The following is a 6,000-nucleotide window of genomic DNA, read 5'->3' as shown; positions in this document are numbered from 1 at the left end:
CTTCCTGCTGGTTTTTTCCGTCTCTCGGCCTCTCTCTGTCTGTCTTTCAGGCTTTATTTCTGGGTTTCAATGTCATCTGACTGCTGAGTAGTGTGGCCTCACTGCAGGGAGTGGGGAGACCCCAGGGGTGGCTGCAGCTGTCACCTCTCCATCAGGACCCAGACCTGGGAGGGGTGGGAAGGGGCAGCACTGGGGATCATGGGCCTGCCATCTTACGTGTGGGGGAGGCGTGCAAGGAGTGGGGACTCTCCCCTTCCAGCTCCACAGCCCCCCTCTGCCCAGCCACAATTTTCCCTTCCTTCACTTCCTCCACCTCCTTCTCCCTCTCCTGTTTACACTCCCCAAATACGCACAGGCTGTTATCATGGGTCCTGAGTCATCCCACACACACAGCCGGCCCCTAGTCTCTGCCCCCAGCCAGCCACAGGTCCCGCCCCAGAGCCCCCTGCCGCCCCAGGCTAATGGGAGCCAGATGGCCGCCTGGTGACTCAGCCACCGGCCTGTGGGAACCCAGGCGTCCCGCCTTCCCATGCCCCCACACCCAGCTTATGCTCCCCCAGTAGACACATGGAGAACGGCTGGCTGCTGGGGAAAGGTACGGCCAGGGGTCAGGGAGTGGGGGTCTGGGGACGTCTCAGTGCTCTGCGCCAGAGTGGTGGCATATTTCCATGGCCAAGCCTGAAGGACCCTCCAAGCCACCTCCTTGGGCATGTGGCCCAGAGTGAGGGTAGACCCTAAGGCCTGGGGCCTTGGCTCTTGACCCCAGGCCTCAGCTCTGCCCTCTGGGTCAACCAGAATTAGAGCCAGACACAGAAAGTGAGAACTGGACAGGGGCCAAGGGATGTCCAGGCTATTAAATGAGGCTATTAAAAAAGGAAAGTTCCGGTTTCTGAGAAGTTTTATCCTGTGCCAGGCCCGATGGAGATGCCTGACACTGCTGAATCCTCCAAACATCCCTGTGAACTTGGGACTCAGGTCCGTTTCATAGATGGGTCAAGGGAGGCCCACTCCGGGCTGCATGGTCATCAGAGGTGGAGCTGCACGTCTAGAACCTCAAGTCCTAGAGACCACTCTGCCTCAGGCCCCCAGAGCAGGCAGACGCACAGATGTGGGAAGATGGGAGAAGAGTTAGCTGTTGAGGGTGACAGCAGCTAACGCTTTGGGTGCCCTCCCCATGTGCCAGGCACCATCCTCCATGCGGGCGTGACTAAACCACCTTGATGAAGAAGTCAGTACTTGAATCACTGAACCATCACTGAGTGGAGCCTGTGTGCAGCGTGGAATCAGTACTGATAGTCTGCCCTCCAGAGGAGCCCAGCAAGGCTCAGAGCTTCCTGTGCTTGTGGCCTCAGCTTGGGAGCGCTCATGCATCATACAGGCATCAGCCCTTAGTTATATTTTTCGCCAATCTATCATTTCATCGTTAAATTTACACTTGGCTGTACGTAAGTTTGTTATATAATTTTTAAAAATGAGAGACAACAGCAGTTGAGTCAGAATTAGGGTTAGTCAGATGGTAGAAACGGGAGCATCTGTAGCTGAGAGACGGAGGTGGGACCGGTCCGAGAGACATCCCCTGGGTCACGGCCTCTGAGCTGCTGAGACCTGGAGTTGCCCAAGTGTCCTGCTCCACGCTCCCAGGTCGGTTGGGGTGGGCGGAGAGGCTGAGTCAGGGCAGGAGGGCCCGGTCTGGAGAGAGCCCCTCCGTGCACATCCGGCCCCCACCCCCGTGTCTCCTTTCTGTCCTGGCCCTGGCTGCCATCCCCAGCCCCCACGTCTGACATCTCCCTGCGTCCTGCCAGAGCTGACAATGACCCCTCTCCTCCGCTGCACTGGCCTTTCTCCCACTCTCTCCTTTGCCCCCGCCCCGCCCCCCTCTCCGTCATCGTTTCATCCTGTCTCTGCATCTCTGTCACTGTCTCTCCTCTCAGGCCCTTCTCTCTTCCCCCTCGTTCTTCCAGGGGCTCTGCCTCCTCTTCTTTCCCTCCCTCCCTGTCATTCCCTCCATCCCAGGCTGGAGCTTCCGTTACTGTCTCGTAACCCCATTTCCCCCTGCCTTTCTTTGTCAGGGCCTCCCCTCCCGCTGTCACTCATGCTCCTCTTCTCCCTCATTTTTTCCTATCCCTCTCCTTGCTGTCTCTTGGCCCGCCCCCCTCGCCCCATCTCGGTTTCTCCCCTCTTCTCTGGCTCCCAGACCCTGGGAAGCCCAGAGGGGCCGTCCAGGTCAGATGTTCGCTGGTGGCCCCGGGAACCCAGAATAAGGGATCGCCCCTACCCACCCAGAGAGGGGGCGGGAAAGGGCAGCGAGGTTGCGGCCTGTCTGGCCAGAAGGAAGTGTCTGTGCTGTGGCCTGGTCACCCCCGCCCCCAGGACCTGCCGGCTGCCGCCACCCCAGGCTGGGGCCGAGTAAACACCGCCGCCGGCAGGCCAGGATATTTATACCAAGGGCCGGGCGCAGGTCCAGTGCCCACCGCAGCCCCTGCCCTGCCCTGCCTGCCACAGCCAGCCCCGAGCCAGCGTGGCACCAGCCAGCGAGGGAACACATCGCAGATGCAGCTTCCACTCAGCACAGAGGCCACTGGGCACATTGCCCAGGATGTCAGCGGCTTCACTGTGGATGCATGATATACCCCCCTCCCCTGGAAACACCAGCACAAAATGCCCATGAACATAAACACACACACACACCCCGCTGAGAACTCAAAACACCCTTGAAGGCGATGCAAAATAGAAACCCACACAACTGCTCACACACTGGTCACCAGCCCACATGTGGGGACACAAAATACAGACACCACCTGCTCAAAGACACCCACAGAGGCTGAAAACAGCAGTGCCTGAGATGGACAGACACATATACACACACACTAGGAGGAGGACAGCAAGCATGCTGGAAACACCCCGTACACACACATGCTCCAAACACCAGGGAACTCGCGCACACACACTGAAAACAGCTTGTGTAAGAAACACAAAACACTTCCTCACAGACCCATAATCACACACAAGACGCCCACATTTCAAGTCAAATTCACAGTAAGGATGGACACACACCTGGAGAAGAACAAGAAAGATGTTGACAAAATTCAGACAACACACCCCAGGTATATGACCCACTTGTACACACAGACTTGCCGAGTCACGTGTCAGGACACAGAACCCAGAGTGCACACCGACTTGGACAGCAGATACACACAGCAGAAATGCAGCAGTCACCAACACGTGGAGGTGAATGCGTGCTGCGAACGTGCACAATGAAAATCCCCATCGACACTCAACACAGCCTGCAGGCACACAGCTGGTGTGTTAGAGACCCCCATGCTAGACACACACACAATGGGGTCCCAAACATTCAAATTCACATTAGAAACAGAAGAGACACCAACACTCGATATCCAGAGATTTAGGGGGCAGGGGGCTTTCTCTCCCCCCACCCTCTCTCCCGCTGACCGGGTCCCAGGCCTGTCTGGGGCAGGGGGCAGGAAGGCCTCCCCCGGCCCTGCTTCCTGTCCCTTGGGGGCCGGATGGGAAGCTGGGGCTCCAGCCGGAACCCAGGCTCCCCCCAGGACTTCCCTCCCTGCCGCGGCTGCGTGCAAAGGCCGGGGAGGGGAGCCAGGCACCCCCCTACTCCAGGTCCTACCCCTGCGGTTGACTGGGGCCTGAGCTGCCTTGTCCTGACAGGGCCAGGCCACCCCAGAGACGTGGGTGTGGGGGGCAGGGCAGGGGCAGCACGAATGGGGCGGGAAGGTGCTGAGCCCGCAAATTTCCTTCCGCAGCAGCGAGCAGGTGGGCGGGGTGTCACAAGGGAGTGGCCAGGGCTCAGCTCGGGCGACCGACTAGGAGCATGAATCCCCAGGTTGTAGCCAGGACTTGTTCTGAGGCCCAGGCACGAGCTGGGCTGGGCGTGTGAGGGCCACGATCCTGGGGGTGTGTCTGAGTATGGGACTGCTCCGTCTGGGACCCGGGGTGTGACAGTGTGTCTGGCTATGACGGGTCAGCTGCCGTCTGCAGGGCTGTGTGGGACTCCCCAGGCCTGACTGTGTGGGCACATGAAATGTCAGACTGAGTGGGCACAACCACCTGGCAGTCTGTGTGATCGTGACGTGTCAGGTCTCCGTGTGTGGTGTGTCTGGGTGGGACTGATGGGTCAGGTTGTGTACATGCGCACTGTGCCTGTTTGCGACCGTGACCCCATGGAGGATGTTTGTGTAACTGCTGGTGGGTCCCTGCCCAGGTCTCTGTTTCATTTCCTGATGGAGCTGTGATACTGTGAGGTGTGTGTCTATGTGTGGCATTGTCTCTGAATCTGTGTCTGGTGTGTAGGGATTATATTTGTGTGATTGTGTTTTGCTGTGTCCTTATTGAAGACTGCTTGTATGGGGTCCCAGTGAAGCTCCAAGGCTGGGTTGTGTGTGTGAGCTGGGATGCACGTGTGGGTTATGACTGCCGCCAGGGGTCCTGCAGGAGTCTGTGTGTCCACTGTGGCTCTGAGACGTGAATGTGTTTGCATGGCTGTGGAACTGTCCATACCTGAACCTCTGTGTAAGTGTGAATGTGTGTTGCACATGTGCCAAATCAGGGGCTGCAGTGAGCACAGTCCATGTCACTGTGTCCTTTCAAAAGTGTCTCCATGAGGCTGGTGACTGGCTGTGGCGTGTCCTTGCATACATAGTGAACTCTTCCTGCCCCCACCCCAACCCCGCCCTCTGTGGCTCCAGACCCAGGGCAGGAGGAGTAACCACATTGCTAACCTGGGCTGGGCTGGGCTGGGAGAGCCCCAGGGCCCACTCACCCAGACCTAGTGCTACCCAAGGGCAAAGGAACATCGTACTCACACCATCCTCCCACAGGGCACCACTGGGGAAGGGAGCAGGTCAGGGTCTCTGGGAAGGGCAGGGGAGAGAGGTGGGGAAATTGAAACCTGGGAGGTAGAGGGGAAACCAAGAAGGCGAGAAAAAGGAAGCAGGAGAGAATTCACAACCAAGACCACAGCAGGTGGGAAGGAAGGCACAGAGAGAAACTTGCTGTGGCTCAGGGCACCACCATCTCTCGCCTGGACATCTGGTCTCCCTGCAGTCACCTGTATCCCCCTGCACCCCCATTCAGTCTACGCTCAACCATCAGTCAGAGAGACCCTCTGAGCACCTAAGTCAAATCACGCCCCTCCTCTGTTCAGAACCCTGTCATGGCTCCCATCTTCCCCAGAGTACAAGTTCTCACACGTTCCCACAGGCCTAATGTGGTCTGGGAAGCAGTACAAGTACAGAAATTATGTGCAGAGACCCTTAACTCCCAACTGCCTGGGTTCAAGTCCCAGCTCTGCAGCTTGCTAGCTGTGTGACCTTAACAAATGGCTTAACCTCTCTGTGCCTCACTAGTCCCATCTGTAAAGTCTCTATAACAGAAATTAGTAAAATTTTTCTATAAAGGGTCAGATAGCAAATATTTTTTATTGTGCATAGTTTCTCCTCAACTCTGCCCTTATAACAGTAAAACAGCCAGAGACAATCTGATTTATGGCTGTGCTCCAATAAAACTTTATTTACAAAACAGGCAGTGTGTAAGAATTTGCCTGCAGGCCGTAGTTTGCCAACTGCTGCTCTGCTGAGCTGTGGGGCAAATACAGTGAGCTGGTAGATTCATACCTGGCATGGAGGATTGTTATTACTCTCTGGCCTGTGAGTGTTACCATCTGACTCAGCTCCCAACACCCTTCCCTTTACCCCTCCCTTCCAACCACACTGGCCTTGTTCCTCCCTCCCTCACCCCAAGTTCATCCTTACTTGCAGTCCTTTTCTTTTGTTCTCTTATCAAGAACACTCCACCATACTGCCTTTAAGTCCCAATGCCACCTCCCCCGAGAAGCCCTCCCTCCTCCCCAAAGCCATCTCTCACTCCATCCTGCTTTCCTGTCTTCAGGCCACTTACCATGTCTGTCTCCTCCCCAGAAAGTAGGTTCCTGGTGGGCAGGAACTATTCCCTTAACCTCTCTGGGCTTCA

Source organism: Rhinolophus sinicus, chromosome 8 (genome assembly GCF_057876585.1).
Source record: "Rhinolophus sinicus isolate RSI-liver-muscle chromosome 8, RSI-T2T, whole genome shotgun sequence".
Classification (NCBI taxonomy): domain Eukaryota; kingdom Metazoa; phylum Chordata; class Mammalia; order Chiroptera; family Rhinolophidae; genus Rhinolophus; species Rhinolophus sinicus.
This window is presented reverse-complemented; position numbering follows the sequence as displayed.